Source organism: Ambystoma mexicanum, chromosome 7p (genome assembly GCF_040938575.1).
Source record: "Ambystoma mexicanum isolate Mex_15411 chromosome 7p, UKY_AmexF1_1, whole genome shotgun sequence".
NCBI lineage: Eukaryota > Metazoa > Chordata > Amphibia > Caudata > Ambystomatidae > Ambystoma > Ambystoma mexicanum.
Window position 1 is genome coordinate 338,321,171 of NC_090939.1, and position 23,660 is coordinate 338,344,830.

A 23,660-nucleotide genomic window follows, 5' to 3' on the forward strand; every position below is an offset into this window, starting at 1 on the left:
TTATATTTGCACCGACAATACTTGCCACACTTGTGTCTTTGAAACTGCAAAATGTGTCCATGTAGGTTGCTATGTGCACTTTCTGAAGGGATTTCGCAAGTGACATATTTGTAAATGTACTGCAAAACAGTTGCATCATTGTCCTGACCAAATTTAGGAGCATGTTTAAACCACAAAAACATGTGGATGTGAGGTGCTCCTCTGGCATGATATTCTTTTCTACAAAAGAAGTGTTCCACTTCTCCGAGGGGAATAAGTGTTTTATTACAAATGAAGTGCAGCATGACAATAAAGAGATGATGGAAGTACCTTGACACATTTACAGGATCAAGAGAGCAGAGTTCTCCTGGTATCTTCAAGTCTATACCTGGTTTGTTTTTGTGTGCTATATGTAGGAAAGTGTGCAGGTCTTCCCATGCATACTCTGCACAACTTAAAGTGACACACCTTGTAGGTGGGCCAAGGTTGCGTAGTATACACCGTAGATCTGTGTGCCCTCGGAAGCTTTATTCTATGTACCACACATGTTTGCCGAGAGATTTGTAATACTTGACTGTAAAACTTCGTCTTTCTCTTGCACCTTTTGAAGTAGCTGTGTAGCAAACATGTTTTGAAAATTGGAACCTGTTTTTAATGTGTGTGCAACTCCATCACTTAGAGTTGCTAGTTCAGCTTCAAAGAGGAGGTGGAACATGTATTCTACATTTTGTCTGAATCTGGGGTCTTCAGAATACATTCATAAAGAACGGTATTCTGATGCTGTTGTTTATGTGCATCTTTCATCGTACCTTCTACCTTTTCCGGTAGGAAAAAGTAGAGGAAAGGCTTGTGCGTCTACACTTTTTTCCCATATACTGATTGGTGATCTTTTGGCTTGCTGCATTTGATATGTTTCCATTGTATAGTCTATGGTGTCTTTGGAATGCAGTGGGGGAATTGTATAGTCGTCTAAAATATTGGAGGCTGCAGTAGGATCTAGAAGTTCCAAATTGGCCAGTTGCTGAGGAGTCCTGCATTTTTTGGTCATTTCTCTCAGGTTTTCTTCAATGTTTATTTCTTTGTAGCATTCATTGTTGTCTTAAAGATATTGCAGGACTTCTATAACTTTGTTTAAGTACACTGGTTGCTGGCAAATTATTTTGGCTTTTGTAGGTACACCATTCACCAGGATAAACAAAGATTGTTCTATTGGCTGTTGCACTCCTAGAGTGTCTGCATTATCTTTGAGATCTAATGGCAAATAAAAAACTTTGCTACGAATGCCTTTCAGTAATTCAGTGGGAGGCAACTTTGCTGTTTTTGGTTGTGCTCGTATTATTGCTTGAAATGGGTGTACAGTTAGGATCATAATGGTCTCATACAAATTAAGCTACTGGAGTGGTTTTGTCAGTGGGAATATTTCCAAATTATTACTGATAGCCCGTGAAGGCATTTGTTTATTGTCAAGTTCTGCAGTGCAGTGTGTGCACAGTATTGAGGGGTTAGTCATTTCATATTTGTTTTCTGCTATAAGGTAGAGAGCTAATTGGAACCATTGGGATTCCTCATTGTCTTCTATTTTGTACATTATATCTATAGTTTTCTTGTTCTTTGTATAAAACATTCTGCAACAACACACACATACTTGGTTTGGTACTTCAGCAGATGTGCTTTTAAACTTGATATGTCTTTTTTGTTTGTGTGTACTAGAAAGTTGACATCTGCAAAGTAGACACTACTGTTGTCTTAAGTTAGTGGATTTTGTAAGTTCTCTTCAGTTCCAACATATTTGCTTTGGATGTGGTCTATTTTTTCGAGCAGTTGTTTGGCTGTAACATGTAGGAGAATGGCATTTAAATGCTCCAGTGCTAAAGCAGGACTTTTTGCATAGTACAGTTTGTGAACGAGATTTCTTACAGCAGAATGGTGTGCAGCTAACATGTTGATGTGGTGGAAGGATCTTTTGCAAGCAGGTCCAGAAATGCAGGTTAATGAATGTTCTCGTAGTCCTGTGCATTTGCACACTGGACAGGAGTCCATAGTTTGCAGTATTTTGATTATTGCTTTGTCATTGGCTTTCATATAGCGATTGAGGAACTGCTGCAAAGATTGGATAGAGTTTTGTCGTACATTACACATTGATGTACATGGTAATTTGTAGATCTGGTGTATTGGTTTGGTGGAATGGAAAGTTGATGCTAAGTTTGATGGGGATATTTTTGAAAGCAGTGTTTCTTCTTCCATGATGGTATTGTCTACCTTTTCAAACCCTCGTCCACTGCTATGTACGGCAATTTGGTTTGTTTGCGCTTGTTTGTAAGATTCTTCATTGAAATAGGGCTCATTGCTGGTGATATGACTCCACTCACCTGTACAGATGGTGCCAAAGGTATCTATGCTGATATTGCATTTGTTGCAAAGTACTGGTTGTAGCTTACTAATTCATTTTGTTAGTGGTTTCATTCAATTTAAAATTTGTATAAAGAATTTCCTTTTGAGGAGCATTGCACTGTCTACAAGAGATTCCAGGATCAGTTTTCTGCTGTAAGTTTTAAGGGTTTAGCGTGATTTTTCCCCTGTATTTATTAGGTTCTGAAGGACTTTGTGGTGGAACATTTTTTGTAAAATTATTTTTTTGTAATGCTTACTTGTGGCTCAGTTACCATTTGTATGTGCTCTGCTAGCAGTGGTGGTAGTTGCAATCTTTTTAGTACATTTCTTTTTAGTTTTACATTCTGAAGAGGAGTTAAAGTGTGTTTCCTGTTAGGTGCTTCTGTTTTCCTTAGTGACTGTAGTAGCTGTTTTGTTTGAACTTTCTGTACAAGTTCTGCTACAGGCGGGTCGCTATTTTGTATATTTTTCAGTTGATTTGCTCTATTTCTGCATCATTTTGTACAGAGTTGCTTTTTGGTAGGCATTCTCAAGTATCTGTTGGAGAAAAAAGGAAAGTGTGGGGGTTGTGCAATGTATATTTTGTGCACTGTGATCTAGAATGCCATGTTTGAATATGAGACTAGGCATACATTTAGAGGTGTATGATTGTGTAATGAGCTGTTACTTTAGGTTGCAAAGGCTCTATTGGCATCTGTGTGTTACTATAATGGCGGTCAGATGACAATGGAAGTGGGCACCTGTTGAGGTGCAATGAGTAAGAGTGAAGCAAATATTGTTGGTTTGATTGAATTGTCTATCCTACAATACAAGAACAGTGCACTGTCTTCGTAAGAGGCAGAACACTATGATAGTATTGCCCTTACTTTGTTGGATGTTGAGGGTAGGTTTCTTCTAGGTTGTATTTTCCACTTGAGATGTGACTGGCTTTCCACTTGAGACGTGGCTGGCTTTCAGGAGAGAGGCGTTCACTGCAACTGCGAAAGAAGGAAATAAGAACATATGTTTGTTAATGACATAGTGATTGCATTTGGAGAATACATTATTTAAAATTGTAGGAAGATGTCTTGGCAGGAAGTGAGATAGTGCTGTAAAATGTAAGTGGAAAGGGAAGAAGGGCTACCCCTGTCTTATGAGATCCATCGACACCGCGGTAGTATGCAGATCACACGTGTTGCATCAGGGGCTAGTTAGCATGATTGACATGGAAATGGGAGTGTACTATGGGGATTATCCAATCAGGTGTTCAGGGTGTGCTTAACAGAAAGGGATGGTAATACTTTGTTTCATTGCTGTGTTGGTTGTGTAGTGAACATGGCTGGAGTTACTGTATGGATTGTGGGAGATTCATTTGTATGGGACCTTGAGAGCTATGGAAAGGCAAAAGGGTTTTCTGCAGATCTTGGTTTTCCAGGCGTGGAGGCTTTATGGTGTAGTGTGCCTGGCCGCAATTTGCAGGCACTGCTTGCTATTTGCAGAACCATGGCTAATTCTGGTAGTCCTGATGTTTTGGTGATGCACTGTGGAGGCTAGCATTTGGGCTACATCAGTGCCCCAAGTTTGGATCCGGTACTGAAGTTGTTTGTGAAAGATCTAATGGTGCTTTTCCCTAATACAAAGGTGTTTTGTTTTTTCTCAAATAATACCAAGAGCAGAATGGAACAATCCCAATATCTTCAATCCCCAGAAAAATGTTGCAAAGTGCCTTGTTAATAGTGGCATGGCTGTGGGTTTGGGAAGTGATGATATGTCTGCTTTCTCCAATGAGAACATTGATTCCTTTAGTGTGCACTACTTTACTGGAGATGGCGTTTTGTTGTCCTTCCTTGGAAATGCTTGTTTTTTGGGAATATAAGGGGTGCTTTGAAGAGATTGATGTAAGTCAGAAAGGAGGAAAAGAAGAGAACAAAACGGAAATAATAAAAAACAAAAGGTGTTTCTTCAGTAGCACCTAAAAAAGGCTCTTTTCAGAGCCACCACAATTGGAAAAATCTCCTACCCTGGGTAAAATTTCTCTCCCCAGCCCCTTGAATTGGCCAATTAATATGCAAACCCTGTGGTAGGTCGCAGATTGCACGTGCAACATTTGTGATTTTTGAGGGTGCAGGAATGGAAATGGGACTGTGGAGGCCTGGGATTGGTCAGTAAGGTTTCCTAGGTGTGGTGTGCAAGGAGAGACTGTGGCAGAAGGTCTGTTTGCTGAGAGGAGCGCAGATGGCTATGGTTATGGCTGTGCCATTCAGGAGGCAGAGTTTATGGATTTTGGGGGACTCTTTTATACATTGGTTGGAAGTACATGCAGAGCAATGTGGAGTGGCTGCAAATCTTGGATTCCATCACGTGGATGTCCACTGGTATGGAGTGCGTGGAGTGAAGTGGCTGAATTTGGGTCCTCTTTTTGCCACTTTGGTGACGCTCCATCATCCAGACATTATTATTATTCATTATTGTTCACAGTTTACGACATGTTACTGGAATTTCTCAGCAGTTTGCGATGAAGGAGGCACTTGGGCAAGGCATGGACATGTTTACAAACTCCAGAGTACTCTTTTCTCACATTGCCCAGGACAGATGTGGCTGAGTTCTTCTTCATTTGGTCTGCAAATGGTGAAAGTGAGACGTAATGTCAACAAAGCTGTTTGTGCTTTTTTGAGAGATATTGGCATGTCCTCTTTCCACAATGAAAATATTACATTTTGTAGCACAAACATTTTTCACAGAGATGCAGTCCATCTTACTGATGCTAGCAATCAGCTATTTCTGCAAAATATCCAAAATGCATTGCATTCATTTTTGCAAGTATAGGAAACATTTTTCCAGGAGGTGCTGGCCACTTCAACCCTTCCAGAAATAAAAAGAAATACCACAAAAATACTTTTTTCAGAGCCACCATTTTCTCCTGGAAAAGAGTGCAATGTTTTTGATGGCGCCACCCCTTACTTTTTTTTTAGATGTCCGCGGACTACCACCCTGTCTGTGGACTTTACATTCTGCGCAGGGGTCTGCATCATTTCATTGGCAATTCAATGTTTTAACTGTGAAAGGACACACAAGGAAAAGAAGGAAAGGGAGGGTAGGGAAGAGGCACCAACCACAGAGATAAGAAAGGGAGGTGAAGAGAGGAAGATGTTGGGTGGGCCTCATTTAGGTAGGTGGCAGTTTTTCTCATGCTCCAGGACCGAAGCCTCGAAAGCAGTGCAAAATTCCACCCCCCTGCAGAGTACCACCTTGCAGTAAATGCACAATACAGTGATCCTCGAAAAGTAAGGGTCTTCTTCAGTGTGTATGGCCTGCAAGGTTGGTTCAGGGATCCGCTGCCCCACAGGAGTGTCCCTTGTGGTGGCAGGAGCAGATATGGAAGCTGCTGCAGAGGAACTCAAACTACTGCCTTGACTGAAAGGGCCAACCCTCCGAACTGCCACCTTGTAGTTCGACGTCAGGTGTCGCCACATGGAGTTGGTGCTGTAGCTGTACAAACCTGGTTTGCCACGAATGAGCACCATGTCACACTCAGTGCATTGCACCTTGTTTGCACAAGTTTTGTAGACGTCTTCAATGGTGGTAGCCTCAACACCCAAGACCCATGCTGGATGCTGGCAATGGGGACTTCCTCTACCTCATCCTCATTCTCTTCTTGATCACTCTCTACATCACCACGACCGTTCCCCTGCCCAGGCCATTAGAAAGGTGGTGGTGGTGGTGGTGGTGAGGGGGAGGGGGAGGGTGTGGGTGGTGCTGAGGCAGAGGCAGTAGAAGCAGCCATGGTTGCCATTACTATAGCACAGCTCCAAATGTAGTACAGCACAACAGAATTGAGAAGAAAGCAGTTGCAGTAAGGAGCAATCTGGAACACTGTTCTGGCACAGCAGCAAAAGTAGCAGAGCAGAGCAGATTTCAGCAGAAAGCAATTGCAGCAGCAAGGAGAAATCTGGACCACTGCTCTGTTCTAGACAGCTGGGTAGCACTGCAAACCCCAAAGCGGGCCCAACAAGTTCCCAAAAGTGTGCAGATCGCTAGGAGCATAGCCTGGGACCTCTGTACTTTCATAGTAAAACACCTTGAATTGCCCAAAAAAAACTTTTTTTCATATCCGGGGGCTCTGACCCTGTCCGTAATAACAGGACACCTATTGTGCAGTATACATTTTGCGCATGTGCATAGGTGTCCTATGGGCATGGTTGGGCTCTCCGAACTGATTAAAAGTGTGACACCTTTGTGGCGGACATGTCCAAACAGGTTCAGTGTTCATAGGACCCAGGAGGTGGGATGCACATGTTCCCAGGTGTCTGCCGGACATGGGTGGGCACCTTGAAATAATCAAAGTATGTCAGCACTTTTTTCGGACATGTCGGACAGGGGCAGTGTTACCAGGACACAGAGGATGAGATACGCATGTTCGTAGGTGTCCACCAGACAGGCGTGGTCTCCCCCCAACTAATCAAAGGTGAGTCACAACTTTGCAGACATGCGGACAGGCATGGCGTCCTATGGACACCTTCATTTTGATTGCGGAGAGGCCGGAGAGGCATGGTGTCCGTACGACACCTCCATTTTGCTCAACTGCAGGCATCCCGGACAGTATCGTGCTTCGCGTACTCATAATGGGCTTTTTAAAAAAGGAATACACACACAAACAGCAACAGTATATATATAAACCTTGATTTACACACATACATTGATGCAATCAGGAAAGGGAAGGGGTAGCAGAAATGGAGACGTATATAGGGGAATTGGGGTTTCCTATAAGTTGGGCATCAGGGTAGGAAGGGATTGAGGGCTCGTTGTAACGTCTTTCTTTACAGTTGAATGTGTTGGGATGGTTGGCTGGGATAGGGGGAAGGGGTACAGGTGCAGGTGGGGCAGTGGCACTTAATTGTTTTCATAATATGTCCTCGTACCAAATCTTTTAAGTTGGTAAAACTGTTTAGCAATTGCTAAATGTTTGCATCCAGGCTGTCTAGTTTATTATTTACAGTGTGCCCATGCCCTTGTGGAGGAGATGCTGCTTCCGATGCATTTTCTTCATTTCCTGTATTTATTGTTAAAGAAAAAAATATCTGTCAGGTATATGTGAAGCAATGTGTATTAACTGTCTTACTTTTTAGAATGTCTTTTGTACCAATGGAGTTACTGGCTTCACTCATTTCATCATGCATTAAATTCTCTTCAAGCTATTCTATAGTGCTTGCCATTTCTGAGTAAAAAAAGAAAAATATTTTTTTCTACGGTTGTACAGTGAACAAAGTGTGCAGTTATAGGAAACAATGTAGTGTCCTTACCACATAGAGGTGCAGTTCTGCTCTCAGTACTTTGCAGTTCTCCCATAACAGTTGCCTCTTATTTTGTATGTAAAGCAACACTGAGGTAATATTGTTGGACACATACGTAATTTTGTTTGGTGGTGAATTCGATGATGTTGCATACCGTATGCAATTGTTCTGTTGCCTTCATAAGTAGATTTTTCATTCTAATTCACATAAGTGTTGCTCTTTCTACATGTTTAGTGTCTTTGCTGAATGGTACACCAATGTAAGAGAACCCCTGAACTGTTGAGCAGTTTGGATGCTACCCGATGTCAGCGATTAGATATTTAGTCCGTGGGCCCTGTAGCTCTCTGCGTGGTGTCAGGGGTTTCCATATGTTGTATGGTACATGTATACATTAAGGGTATTATGGGAAAAACCTATAAAATTCAGTGACAACACTTTGTTAAAGAGATGTTATGGTTACGTTGCGCTACTAAAAACCTATCAAATTCCGAGAAAATATGTTTTTTAAGGGACGTTATGGTTCAGTTGCTATAATACAAACCTATCAAATTCAGTGCTCAAACTTTGTTATAGTTACTTTGGACTAATAATAATCTATACATATTATGGTTACAAGCAAAACAACAAAAAAAACAGAAATTCGCCAGTTAAGGTAAGCTAAGCAATATAATATACATAAAATATTCAATGATGAAAATTCCAAACACATTCTAACAAATGGCAGGGATAAACGCAGGGGGCTCTGGCAATGATCCCCTCTTCCGATGTGCACACTCTTTTCAAGGAAGGACCTCAGGAGGAAGTACCCATTCCTTTCAGCACAGCACACTCAAATATCATTGCAAGTTCTCATGAGACTGCATTATCCACACCTTTTGCCATTAACCCAGTGCCACTGCCTTACCGTAAATGCCATCCCCGCCCCACATTGTCTGGTGAACCCCACTTGACACACATCACCTTACCAGAATCAACTGTGACAGCTCTTCCCAAATCACCTCTCCCCTATATACAAGGAATGGCTACCCCATTCCTCCCTCCATAACCTCTATGGTCCACTGCCTCCTTGCACTTACCCTGAGCCGTGAAGCCCTAGCTGCACTTACTCAGAGCAATTGCCGCCCTGATTGCACTTCCCACCTCTATCTCTTAGCACTTCACCCTCTCTCTTCCTCCCTGTTCTGAATGAGACACGGCCTAGTAAGATTGTTTGTCTTGTCCTCTCTCTGTCTTCCATATCTTGTCTTGTCACACCTTGAAACACTTGTGTATAGGAGCATTGTAAATGACACATCATATCATGCATGACATGGGACAATTTAGCAGCTGTGCAATGGAGCCAATGACCAGTAACAGACTAGATGATTGAAGGACCATAGGAGAGTAAGTGATGGACCAGGTAAGGCAAGCACAAGAAGAGCCAAGTCTGTGCCTTTGTAGATCCCATACATAAAACAACAATGTTAATGTAAAATAACACGTTTTGTTGTCAAATGCCATGCCTGTTCTCTCTCAATGGGCCTCATTCCGAGGTTGGAGGTAAGTACTGGTCGTTTCCGGCATGGCGGAAAGTACGACTCCGGCAAGGTGACAGACCGCTAATTGCGTCCCATTCCGACCTCGCAGACACGCGCTTTTCGCCATGCCGGAAAAGTACCTAGCGGCATGCCGCAAAACCCCCCGAAAAACCCCTACCGGCCTGCTGCGACACGTACATTACAACACCGCCATGGAAGCAGCAGCGACAGTAAATAACGGGGACCGTAATATACGGATCCCGTAAATTACGGTCACCGCAAAACAACGGAACCGGAAATTCAGCATCGCACAGGAACGGGAAGGAGCGCGGCGGCCATCTTTAAAAACACAATCCATTGCCATCCTCATCAGGCAGCACCCTTGGGAGCAATCCGAAGTTGGGGAAAGCATCAGGAACCCAGGAACTATGCCTAAAGCACCTAAGAAGTCTGCGGACCGGCTCCGCAAGAAGCGATTCTGCCCTGATGAGCTCCAGGTCATGGTGGACTACCTGGCAGAACACGCTGACGTGGTGTTCAGCCCCGACATGCGGAGGGAGTCCACTATCCGCAAAAAGAACATCTGGGCAGAAACCGCCCAAAGGGTGAGTGCTGTAGGCTCCACCCCTCGCACCCCCAAGGACTGCCGCAAGCGGTGGGATGACTTGCGGGTGCGGGTGCGGGGACTCCTCACTGCCAACAGGAGTCAGGCCATGCAGACTGGAGGGGGCCCAAGTTCCCCTGTGCGACTTGAGCCATGGGAGGAGACATGCGCCGCAATGATTGGCACGGAATGCATAGAGGGCATCGGTGAAATGGACTGCGGGGCAACGTCGTCTGCCGATGGAGGTGAGTGTCCAAAGTCAACACTGCCAATGGCAATTGCATGATGTAGACTCCCCCAAGGGCCATAAAAGGCACCTTGTCATGTAGCCACCCCCCCATCCAACTAATGCAGAGTCAACTGCAACGCAATCAAGGGCCAAGTGCAAGTACATAACACACATCAGCCATAGTGCAGTAACTTGCACATTCCATCATGCACATTGTGCATCAGGTTCGGCAGTGTGTGAGCCAGACTGTACATTACTATGGCAGGATGAGTCACTCCGACACATGCGTACACATGCGTACATTCAATTCACATTCATATGTACTAGTACTGTTGCAACGCCCAGAGGGCCACAAACCCCAAATTACAGAAATGTGAATGCAGCGATCTATGCAATTAGCCCATCATACAATCACTCATGTTGTCCCTCTCCTCTACCCCCACAGGCACCGATCATGACAGCGGGGATACCCAGACGACCCGTCCATCCACCTCCACGTGTAGAGGCCGGTCCCGGAGCATTCCAGCACGGAATAAGAAAACAACCCAGGCACCACAAACGCCAGTGGAGGATGCACCACCACAATCCCTCCCTGCCTCGGCACCTGCCACATTAGACACCCCAAGGTCGGCCGAATCAAGCATTGCTGGGGAGTTGGCAGCTACGGCCACCCAGGAGAATGTGGACAGCCCCTTATCGATCTGTGGTGCCACTGAGGAGGACTTTTATCCCACAGTCCACACCCCGGAGCCCACCAATGTCCCCCTGCCATCAAGCAGTGACTCTGTGGAGCAGGAAACACCTGGCCGTAGTGCTCCGGCAGATCCTGGACCTATTCCACCAGTTGAGGCCATGCCAGGGCAGGTAGGCCCAAGACCCGCCAGGAATGTACCTACATACATTGATGAACCACGTGCACATCAGCTGACGGACCTCATCAATGTGTTCATGGAGGACACCCGCCAGGCCAGGGTGGAGTGGGTGGATGAGCTAAGGCAGATGCGTCAGGCGGTCACTGACAGCAGCAATAGGTTGTGTGCGGTCCTGGGACGCATCGCGGATGCCCTGGAGGCTGCACCTCCCACACGACAGCCCCAGCGGGAGGACACACCGTCACAGTGCTCCTCCACCCAGACCAGCCCGCTCCGACGCTCATTGCGTACATTGCGCCGGCCCAACATGGATCCCCCTGGCTCTGGGGGCACGCCGCACACACATGTGGCCTATGTTGGCCTTATGGCACTATTCTGGGGTTGTTGTGGGTGAGGGGGAGGGGAGTGAGGGTGTGTTTGGGAGTTGGGGGGAGGGGGAGGGTGGTGGAGGTTTTGTTGTACACGTTTCATGACAATTATTCAATACACTGGTTGTTCATAATGTAAAACGGAGTGGACATTGATCATTGCGCAGGTGTCATTTGATGTCTCACAGTGCATGGAAGGCAACATTTGCATCCTGGGGAGTCCGTGGTTGGTATATGTAGTCCCTTGTGTGCTTGAGGAGGGCATCCAGCACTTGGTTCAGTATCCGGGTAAATAAGGGTTGTGATATACCATGCATGTGCCCCACTGTGTGCCGGTAGGTGCCTGTGGCAAGGAAGTGGAGCACAGTCACTACCTTCAGTGGAGGGGGGATGGCAGAGCTTTATTCTATGAAACTCACTATGTCGTCATGTATCAGGTCCACTATGGTGGTGATGGTGTCATGGTCAAGCCGGTACAGGGTGTGGATCTGAAGTGGTGTTAGGTTGAAGGAGGTGGCTCAGATGCGAGGGATTGGGGGCTGCCGGCGTGGTAACGGTGGATGCACTGGTGGTGCATGCTGGGCCTGTCTCACCCTCCGTCTCCTCCTGTGTGTCCTCTGTGGTTGGGGCTGTGGTTGTTGTTGTTACTGCCTTGCAAGCAAGGCCTCCAGCTCCAGTTGTGCCACTACTATTGGTATCATCTTGGTGTGGGAGAGGGTGTGGTGTGTGGGTATGCTCATTTTGTGCTGTGCCAGACTCCATTGGCTACACCTGTGCTGATTGTGTGCACCTGTGGCTGTGGAAACCACTGCTCAGTGTTCTTAACTCCTTCTCTGAGATGCCTGTATGTACTCCATGCCGGTAAGGTACTTTACGGCCTTAAGGAGACCGTTATTTACGTGTGCTCCTTACTTGCGATCAGCTCCGGTTTACGCCATGCCGTTGATTACGCCATGGTGGTGTGCGCGCGCGACCAATGACCGTAAATTACGGCATTGTTGTTTACGGTGCCGTAATTTACGGTCTGAAGGGTCGGAATGGCATGGAGCGGAAATCCATGCCGGTAAATCATTACCGGCATGGTTTGTACCTTACCTCCAACCTCGGAATGAGGCCAAATGTGTGTAATGTTTCTTACTTTTTAGACATATCCTGTTGTTTCCGGTGTGTGCTGGTTTCCTGATTGTTTATATGGGAGAAGAAGCTTTTTTTCTAGCACCTGGCAACACTGCTACCTCCTTGAATGAGAACGGCAAATGTGGTTGTGCGCTTTGAAAGCCTTTGCTGACAGGGAGTATTCCAACAGGAAGACAACTAAAACTCAGAAGGGTTCTCTGCGTCAGCGTCTGAGATCTTCGTTAATCCACCATGTTTAAGATAATTATAAATAGAACAAGACGTGTAAAGAAAATAGTCAGGTGAATTCTCGATTGAATATTTTAATACAGAATTGTACTGACATCACAGTGCTGTTTGATCCTACAGCATAGGTGTCTTTTGTGCAGCAAATTCATATATTGAACAGAATAGTGAACACGCTACATTGTAAATAAAAGCCGAACACGTAGCATTTATGATATTTGTTTCGGGTATTGAACATTCCGTATAGCACTGCAGATCACCTTAATACACTACAAAGACTTCTTTACGAATAGGCACAAGTATATCAATAAGCAACAGGATGAGAAATGAAGGAACACCTCTCAGAGGAACACAACAAACACAGGTCAGAATAGATTTTTTAGGTTGCATAAGCTTTTGAGCTAGGAATAGCACATAGATCTTAGCAATCCTCATGAAATTGAAGTGCAGGTAGAACATAAAAGCTACACCTTGAAGTCTTGATAAGGCGAAGCCGGCCACATATAAACAATGCAGAGCTGCAGACTTACAGCGCCAGAAAGACACACTGGCGCTGAAGTAATTAAGAATATCAGGGCCTCTCTTTGAAGTAGCCCCAGAGACCGATTAACAGTAAAAGAAAAAGGAGCAAGAACCTGCCAGTGAAAAAGGCGCCAGGAGAGTAGACAGGAAGAGAATATTACAGATAACAAAAACATGACATCTCATTGAAGGATTACGCGGTATAAAAACCTTCCTATTACGGCGGACAGACGCGTAAAATCACAAGTAAAACAACTTGCAGTTATAGAATACCATAAGTAGTTGGAGACGATAAAAAAATAAAACTGTTTCATAAAGTCACGGTTAAATAACAGGTTTTCCTGTAAAAGTAAAAGAAAATACAAGCACAAATTTAAATGACCATTGAATGGGAATACCTGTGTTAAGTCCGCTAATGCTAATTTAATCAAATTATTGGCAACAGCTCTGCTTTGGCATCTCGAAGCTAGTCTACAAGTTTATTTCATTAGGCAGAGAAGCAATATCCTCGAGTTCAAATGTGCAGTTCAAATGTTAGTACAATTCTAATATGTTGCATCCTTGTGTGATTCTTAGCCAACAAGTCGCCAATGCACTTGACATCGTCTGACCAAATGGTGCAACTCGAATGCTCGAAATTGAAAATGTATTGCATGCTGGGATTCAAATAAAAGAAATAATCCATGCGATTCGAAGTCGCTGTTGCCCCAGAACGGTTACCGTTGAATAAATAGTGCATTCTTTTACGTGTTAATTCAGGCCTTGTTCCTACGGTCAATGAAACGTCCGTTAAAGAAGCTAAAACATGATGCAATTCCACACCAAAAGTCCTTTATTTTGGTGCCTGGGACATACATGGTTTTTTGCACACGTGGTAAGGGGTCCAAATACATTTCAGGCACATTGTGAGACATCTCTCATCCACATAGTACGTGCCCAAGTGTCTGAAATGAACACAATAGTAAATGCCCAGTGTGCGTTTTTAAGAACAGAACAGCCCCTGTTATCCTTTTAAGGCAGTATATTAAGGCATTGCTCATGGCTAAGACTAACAACGATACACGCATCTCTGTTTAAATTATGATTGTGTTTAATCACAGAAAGGTCTCCTGTCAATGAAGGTCGCGTCCATTTTTCTTTGGACGGGCACATACGATTAATCAATTATCCAATTGTTCTGACGGGACTTCCATAGATCATAATGGCATAAAAGATGGTTCAAAGTGCTTTGACCATTTAACATTATGAGGTCCTGATTAAGTCCTCCTCTCCCAGGAGACCACACCATCTTTAAGTCAAAGTAACATGGGCTCGGTAGTGGGGCAATGATTCCGGTGAAAAATGTTCTTGTCTTTCTCCCAGCATACTGTGTAGACAGCTTGGTTGTTACAACTGTAAAACAGCTGCTGGCTTAGCTGTCATTATGCCCAGGTCTCTGCCTCCAGATTGAAACCTATCGAGGCGACCTTGCGTTAAGCAGTGCATTCTGGTACAAACACATGGTTGCAGCCCTCTTGCTCAAGCCTTGCAGGCCCGAACAAAGAGAGGGCTTAGGGTTATCACTCGAGCTGCCTGAGAGTATGGTGCTTAATGCTATTAGTTCAGGACATTCAGCCCTAGTGTTAAAAGCATGAATTATCATAAAAGAAAATGCCTTCCCTTTGATGACAGGGCAATTGTGGCTGTTCGCCATTTTATCAAACGGACGCACAACCAATTTGGACTTGGCCATCATCAAGAAGGGCTTGGGCGCAAGCAACAGTGAAGTAACTGCTCAGATTATTGTTGAGGACATGACAGACAAAAGAACGGGGCCTCTGCCAAATGAGGGGGACAAAATGGTGTGCCATATTAGTTGTGGGGGACCAACCCAGTTGTCCCCCATTAAAACTACCGCCCTGGAAAGCAGTGACAGTGAGCTGCTGAAGCAGGTGGTGGCATCAGGAGCGATGGAGCAGTGCCAGGAATCTGTGAGTGGGCAAAAGGCAGCTGGAAGGGACACGTGGAAGGAGAGCTCAGTGCTTGGGGGGCAGTGTGGAGTTCCAAAGGAATAGAGGTTTGAATATGGGGTTACTCTGGCATACCGGGCAGCTGATTGGCTTCTTCCTCTGCGCCAGGTTTTAGTTGAATGTTTAGTACGCAATATGTCAGCTTCTTCTTTACTTCAGGGGACCACCTTACCTGTGCATAGACTGCCAAAACCAAGTATATCCATGTATGGAGAGCATAGAAAACTTTTGCGTTATGAGTTACCTGTGCAATATCCTAGTGCCACATTAAGCACTGGATAAAGTAAATGTTAGGAATTTACGTTAAGGTCCCACATACTGCACAAATATTGCAAGATAGAAGGCAGTGGATAATATTTTTCAGCTAAATACATCTTTATATATAAAGCTCAATGTATGTGTGTGTGTATGTTTGTCCGGCTATACAAATCCACACTGTTGAAACCACTGCTACCAAATGTTGCATGGATTCTTCATTTGTCTGGAGCCAGATTGTAGTCTATGTTTGGATGCTGAAAATGTACTCCGTAGACGCCCTCATTTACTGATGCTCACCCCGATTCCCTACAATAGGTAATAGAAGGAGGCAGAATTTGGAAAAGAGTCTGAAGCTAAATGTTTGATATGTTGGTTATTCCTTTAAAATGTATTACTTAAGCAATAAGCCCCGAGCCGCGGGTGCATTACAGAGTCAGGTAATGCCCTCGCGGTGAGGGGCATATTGCAATTAGTACCCCGGACCACAAGAATGGGGTACTAATAGATTTTTTTCTATTCTGAAACACTGTGGTGTTTTAGAACAGAAAACAAAAAATGTCAAAGAAAATGGAGGGTGGGAGCGGTCATCGGGAGCAGACGAGCTGGGAACAGAAGTGTTCCCAACACGTTCTCTCCCAAAAAAAGGAGAAATAAGAAGGTAAGTGGGGTTGAGAGGGCGGGAAGGGGATTGTTTACAGGGGCTGAGGGGAGGAAAAAAACAAAACTTACCTGAATCCCCGGCAGGGGAGGATGGAAGCCTCCAGCTGTGTGGAGGCTCAGAACAGGGATGGCCCATGTCAAGCCTCCTCATTGGCTGGTGGGCTGCCATGCCAACCCACACACATAATCCCACCAAAGTGACAAACCATGCGGGTCGGCCAAGGTTGCGTAGCATACACGGTACTTCTGTGTGATGTCGGAACTAGTATTCTTTCATACCATGCATGTTTGCCAAGGGATTTGTGATACCTGACTGTAAATCTTCATCTTTCTCTTGCACCTTTTGAAGTAGCTGCATAGCAGACATGGTTAAAATATTGGAAACTGTTTTCAATTTGTGTGCATCTCAGTAACATAGAGTTCCTAGTTTACTTTCAAACAGGAGGTGGAATATGTATTTAGCGTTTTGTCTGAATTTGGGGTCTACAGAATGCATCTGCAAAGAACAGTATTCTGATGCTGCTATTTGTGTGCATCTTTCATCATACCTTCCCACTTTTCTGGTAGGAAGGAGTAGAGGAAAGGCTCATGCTTCTACACTTTTTTCCCAGATGCTGATTGGAGATCCTTTGACTTGCTACATTTGATATGTTTCTAGTACATCATCTTTGCTGTCTTTGCAGTGCAGTGGGTGAATTGTATACTGGTCTAAAATACTGGATGCTGTAATAGGATCTAGAAGTTCAAATTGGCCAGTTGATGAGGAATCCTGAATTATTTCAGTGGTTTCTCTCAGGTTTTCTTCAATGTTTATTTATTTTTAATATTAATTGCTCTGTTTAACATATTATAGGGCTTCTCTAACTTTGGTTAAGTCTACTAGATGCTGCCAAAGATTTTTGTATTTTGTAGGTACACCATTCACTAGGATAATCAAAGATTGATCTATTGCCCGTTGCACTCCCAGAGTGTCCACATTTTCTTTAAGATCCAATAGTAAATAAACTACTTTGCCACAAATGCCTTTTAGTAATTCAGAAGTAGGTAACCTGGCTGTTTTAGGTAGAAGGCGTATTATAGCTTGAACTGGGTGTAGTGTTTGGAATATAATGCTCTCCTACAAATTAAGCTGTTGGAGCGGTTTTGGAAGTGGAAATATTTCCAAGTTATTATCGATAGCCTGTGAAGGCATTTGGTTGTTTTAAAGCTTTGCAGTGCAGTATGTGCAAAGTATTTAGGGGTTAGTAATTTCATATTTGTTTTCTGCTATAAGGTAGAGAGTTAATTGAAACCATTGGGATATCTCATTGCATTCTATTTTGTAACCTATATCTACAGTTTTGGTGCTCTTTGTATAAAATGTTCTGTGACAACACACCTATACTTGTTTTGGTACTTAAGCAGATGTGCTTTTAAACTTTGCTATTTCTTTGTTGTACTTGTGTATTAGAAGGTTGCCATCTGTGAGGTTGTTGCTACTCTTTTCTAAAGTTACTGGATTTTGTAAGTGCTCTTCACTTCCAAAATATTTGCTTTGAATGTGGTCTATTTCTTATAGGAGTTCTTTGGCTCTGCCTTGTAGGAGAATGTGATTTAAATGCTCCAGTTCTAAAGCAGGACTTTTTACATAGTATAGTCTATGGATGAGATTTCGTACTGTGGAATGGTGTGTTGCTAACATCTTGATGTTGTGGAAGGTGCTTTTGCAAGCAGGCCCGGAAATGCAGGCTAATTAATGACCTTTCATTCCTGTGTATTTGTGCACTGGACAGGAGTCCATGCTTTGCAACATTTTCATTCTCATTCGCTTTCACATATTGATTGTGGAATGGCCGTAAAGATTTGAAGGATTGTTTTTGTACATTACACTTTGAGGTGCACAGCCATTTGTAGACGGGATGAATTGGTTTGGTAAAATAGGGAGTTAATTGTACATTTTTTGGGGATGTTCTTTCAGTGAGTGTTTCCTGTGCCATAATGGTGTTGTCTACCATTTCATACCCTCGGCCACTGCTATGAATGGCAATTGGGTTTCTCTGCTCTTGTTTGTATGCCTCTTCATTGAAATATGGCTCTGTGCTGGTTGTGTGAATTCAATCACCTCCACAGAAGTTTGCAAAGATGTCTATGTTGATATTGCGTATGTTGCAAAGTACTTTTTGTAGTGTACCAATTTATTTTTGTGTGTTTTCATTCTGTTTAAAATTAATATAAACAATTTCCTTTTGAGCAGCATTGCACTGTCCATGAGAGCTTCCAGTATCATTTTTCTATGGTATATTTTAAGGGTTGAGCGTGATTTCTCTGCTATTTTTATATGGTTCTGAAGTACAATTATTTGTCAAATGCATTTTTTTGAATGCTCACCTGTGGCTACGTTAACATTGGTAGATGCAGTGTTAGAATTACTGGTAGTTGTATTCTTCTTAATGCATTTGTTTTTAGTTTCAGATTTTGTAAGAGGTCACACTTGTTTTTCTTGCTAGCTGGTTCAGTTTTTCTCAGTGACCGTATTAGCTGTTTTGTTTGTACTTTTCGTACAAACACTGCAAGAGGCGGATGACTATTTTGCATGCTTTTAGTTTTGTCTGTTCTATTTCTGCATTTTTTTATACAGAGATGCTTTTTGGTTGGCATTCTCTTGTGTCTGTTGGATAAAAAAGGAAAGTGTGGGTTTGGAAGTTGGGCAATGCATTTGTGTGCACTTTGCATGAGTGTCTGAATATGAGGGTAGGCATACACAGAGGTGTCTGTGATTGCAGAATGGGCTGTTACTTCTGGTTGTGAAGGCTGAACTGGTATCTGTGTGTGTTGATGTGTAAAAGGTTTGCTTAAGTGTGTTTGACAGTGTACTATGCATGCATAAGGAAGGGCATTACAATGTTTCCACAAAATTAGTGGGTGTTACGATACTGGTGTGATTCCCGAACTCATTTGCTCAATAATGGCATCCTTTGCTGATTCGGGTGCTTCTGCTGTTGCTAACTCCTCAGCATCACCCCCACCATGTCAACCACCATTTTCTGGAGGGCCTATCTTTTGAGGCTGGGGCTGCCCCTTCATCCCTATGGTTTTTGTCCCTTCCCTCCCCTACTTTGCTTTCCTGAGACAAAATGCCCCCATAAAATTCAACATTTAAAAAAAACAAAAAAAAGTTTCCTTTAGGAGCCTCCTTTCACAGTTTAAAAATAGAAGAGCAAACAAAAGTCATAGGTCCCTGTGCATTATGCATAGTGAGCAGACAGCACCGTAATCCACAGACATCTAATAAATTCATGGCGTGGGACAGTTGAAATCATTTTAATTGTTTTGTTTTAAACAAAAGTGTGGCTCTTAAAAGAACCTTTTTTGTGTTTTTCATTTTTATTTTTATTTTAAATTTGGGGGTTTACAAACTGAACTGAGAAATCATTTAACTGATTTTCACTATTCCTTCTCACTTTCACAAAAACTGCTTTGAAGCATTTTTTTGTTTTCAAAAATATCTGATTATCCACATCAGTTAGATAAACTCCATCTCACTGAATAATGTTGCCCCTATCAAATGTAATGTTCTCATTATGAAACAATGTAATGCCAACATCGCAAACAAAAGCACACACAGCTTTATTGATGTTGCGGCTCACTTTTTCGATTTGCGCACCAAATGAACTGGAAAGCATTCACATCTATCTCTGCACAATGCGTGAACAAATACATTTTGAATTAGGAAGCATTTCATTCAACTTTCACCATGTATCCTTCATTGCAAACTGCAATGAAATTCCAGTCTCGTTCCCCAAACTGTTCCCACCTAAATGAATGATTATGATGTTCGGATATTTCAATTGAACCATAGTTGCACAAAATGGGAGCAAGTCAACCCATGTCATGCCTCACACTCCATACCAGAACACTTCCAATTGAGAGAATCCAAGATTTTTGGCTATTCCACAATGCTCAGCATACACCTTCAGCCAGTGGACCAACGAGTCCCCCAAAATCTAAACACTATGCCTCCTGAAAGATATTGCCATTTCCATTTTCAATCATCTTCCAACTCCTACCCACAAAAATCCTATTACCCTCTCTTCCTGTACACCACACCCAGGAAACCTGATTGGCTTATTCTCTAATGTTCGTGGACATCAAAACTGGCTGTGGCCTCTGCAGTCCCCTCTCCATGCCAGACAACCTCAAAAGAACCGGATGTGGCGCGTGGCGTCTGCGAACTTCCACAGTGTCTGTGGACAGATCACCCAATTGAAGTGGGTGGGAAGGTTCACACTTAATTTAAACATTGTATTATAAAGTGACGTGACTGTTCTTAAAAGAGCCTTTTTTTTTCTTCAATTTTGCTTTTTTTGCTTTTCTGATTTTTATTTCCTAAAACTACTTACACATGTTTTCATATGCACTGTAAATCTTTTTCACATAACACTTCTCAGTGCATTTTGAATATTTACAAGGAACATATGATTTCCACAATCAATAAAATTCACTCCATCACTTAGAACATGTTTGCACAATCCACCTTGATGTTTTCATTTTCAAAAGATGCCTTGCTCACCATTCAAAAAAGAACATACAACTTGATTTAAAAGATTCCTGCCTTGTTCTAGTTGTGCAATAAACACATTTTGGTATCTTCACACTTCCGTTGTATGTATTTCCGGAAATAGTTCCATTAAGCCTCGGAACATATCATTTAATGCAACCACAAATATAGTGTAGTAATGTACCCCAAACTATTTCCTACACAATGAAGAACAATAATATGTGGATATTGAAAATGAGCCAAAGTCTTACAAAATGATAGCAGACTCACCCAGTTTAGCCCAAAAACGGTATAGCAGCAACCCTCCACTCCCTCCAAACCAATACTACCAGAGATGCCACACAACACTGTATATTTTTTATGAATGCCATATCATATCGAATGATTCACCCAACAAGCTCCCACCATCCACACAGTGAGCCTTTGTGAGCATTAGCCACATCCAGCTTCCCTACTACCCCACTACCCTCTCTTCTGGTAAATAACAACCAAAACTCCTCATTGGTTAATCCCCACAGTCCCCTTTCTATGGCAGGCACCGTTAAAAGACCCAGGAACAGACTACGGCGGCAATTCAAATGGGTGGGGAAATTAAACACAATTTAAGTTATTTAATCTTTAGTGCTGGCTCTGAAAATAACCTTCCCCTTTTTAGGGGGGTTTTGTTAACAAACAGATTTTTTTCTCCTTTTTCTGCTTGTAGTACGGTACACTCTACAGCTTCTTTTACAATTTCCTTACAGGAACTTCTTCAATGCATTCCTAAAATTGTAAAGGAAAATTGTATTTCCAACATCTGTGAAGTGAACTCCATCTGGACAAAAGAAATTCACACCATGAGAACTTATATTATCATTCTCAAAATATGACATTCCTGCAGCATATGCGAAAGCAGATACACCTGTATTGACAAGCTTCTTTGATTATTCAATTTGAGGACTGAAAACGTTTTTGGGACATCTCCATGTGCGCCTCTGATTTATTTCTGAAAAAATAATCTGAGAAGGCTTTTAAATAAACCCTTCACCGCAACTCGCAAATACACTGGAGCCACAAACTCCAAACTTTCCCCTCCACAATTCACTGCCACAATGTCTGGGCATTTAAAGTGAGCCATACTCTCACAGAAAGAAAGCAAGCTTGCACAGTTTAAGCCACAAACTGCATGCCAGAATACTTCCACTTCTGACAGTCCAAAGGATGCCATGATTATCAGCATATGCCTTAAATGACTGAATTGAAGAGTACCCCAGAATCCAAACATTCTGCCTTCTCAAACACATAGGGCCTCATAAGGGGTTTGGAGGTAGCCATGGCTGCCTCCAAATGTGGGTCCGGGTTCCTTGAATGAGGAATTACTGGGCCATTCCAACCTTGGAGGACCCAGTATTCCTCATTCAATTTACCCACCCCCATTTGAGCCCCCCTAGGGCTGAATGGGAATGGGGAGGGGGCTAACAATTAATAACGGGCCCGTTCTTAGCTCCCTGGTCCCCTCGCTGACCAGATGTCCTTTCCGGGTCCCGCGAGGAAACCTCATAATAGGGTGGAATGGGTTTAATGGCCCTGGTATCATTACCGGAGCCGTTAAACCCATTCCGCCCGCCTCGTAATGAGGCCCATAGCTTTTGTCACTGCTCTCACAACTCCTGCAAACAAAACTCTTACTAACCTCTCTTCCTGTACACCACAGCAAGAAAACCTGATAACAGTGTGAGCCTTTTTTTTCCACTTTTACATGTGTTTTGCTGTGTGTTGTACATTTTATGCTCATGGGCTATGGAGTCTCAACCACCTCAAAGGCATCATATTTTTACTGTGTGTCACACATCACCTTCAGTGCAGTGACACAGGGTTGTCTTTTCAGACTGGCCACTTTAAACTCCATTTTCTGGGACTGACTACTCTGTCTCGCAGAACATGTAAAGTTGCCATTGACTTTACTAGTCTTTTTAAATTTACAGACCCAGTGCAAGCTATCTTCCAAGAGAGTACTGGAGGGGTTAATAGTTATCCCATTTTGTCTGATTTTCATGGAACATTAGTATGTTCCCCTTTCTCTAAGATTTGCCTGGTGGCAGTGGTATCTACCATTTTTATTCTACAGCAGACTATGAAAATAGCCTCGGTACCATTAGAGGCTATGGTGGTAGCCTCAAACTCAAACCCAGTAATCCACTTTTGTTTTAACTTTCGCCATATCTTTTTGTAAATGTCTTTCTAGTGTTTTACTATGCGCCCCAAACCAGGTTTGGTTCCTTGGTTCGCCGTCCTTTGGAGGGCTTCTGCACAGAAGCCCTCCTTGGGCGCTTGAGTGTCTGGGTGGGCAGGATGTGAGGGAGGGGTTTGAGGCCCCTGCACAGGGTCTCTGTCATGATTACGGGGTTCCCTCGCAAAAGAATTTCCAAGAGTTCCTGGTTGGCCGCTTACAGTTGCTGGTCTAAGAATAGGCAGGTTGACTCTTCCTCATCACCCAACATGGCTGCCTGTAGTTACAACCTCTAGGTGGGCCAGCAGTCTAGTTTTCTGTCACTCGGGAGTATTTAAGCCCCGCCCCTTTGCTCAACGGCGCTTCGCGTCTTCAGCTGTCTCAGCGAACGCTTACCGCGGTTCAGCCCTCTGACAGGAATTCCTCAGCTTCCCTAGTATTCCATGGAAACCCTTTTCTGTAGTGCCCTGGAATAGCTTTTCCCGTCCAGTCCGCTGTCCCAAGTTGTGAATTCTGTGTAAAGTTGGCTTTCTTCAGTGCGGTGTTGGCGGTTACGCTTTTCCAGTTGGCGTTTATTGTGAGGAGAGTTTTCGAGGCGCACCTCCCAGTTCTGTCGCCCCTGTTGTTTTCACAGCAAGTATCTTTCCCTTTTAGTTCTCGCTATAGATTAATGGTTCCTATAGTAGCAACTGCTTTTCACACATTAGTTCTTTCGCGCAAGTGAATGTTCAAACCATATTCACCTCACAGAAGTTAAGAGGGTTGTGTGGAGAATTGTTTCTAGGAACATTAGTGTTCGTTTTTTCTGTCGTCATCAGGTACACTAAGTTTACGCATTTTGGAACCAAAAATGTTGCGGGTTGTGCACTTCAG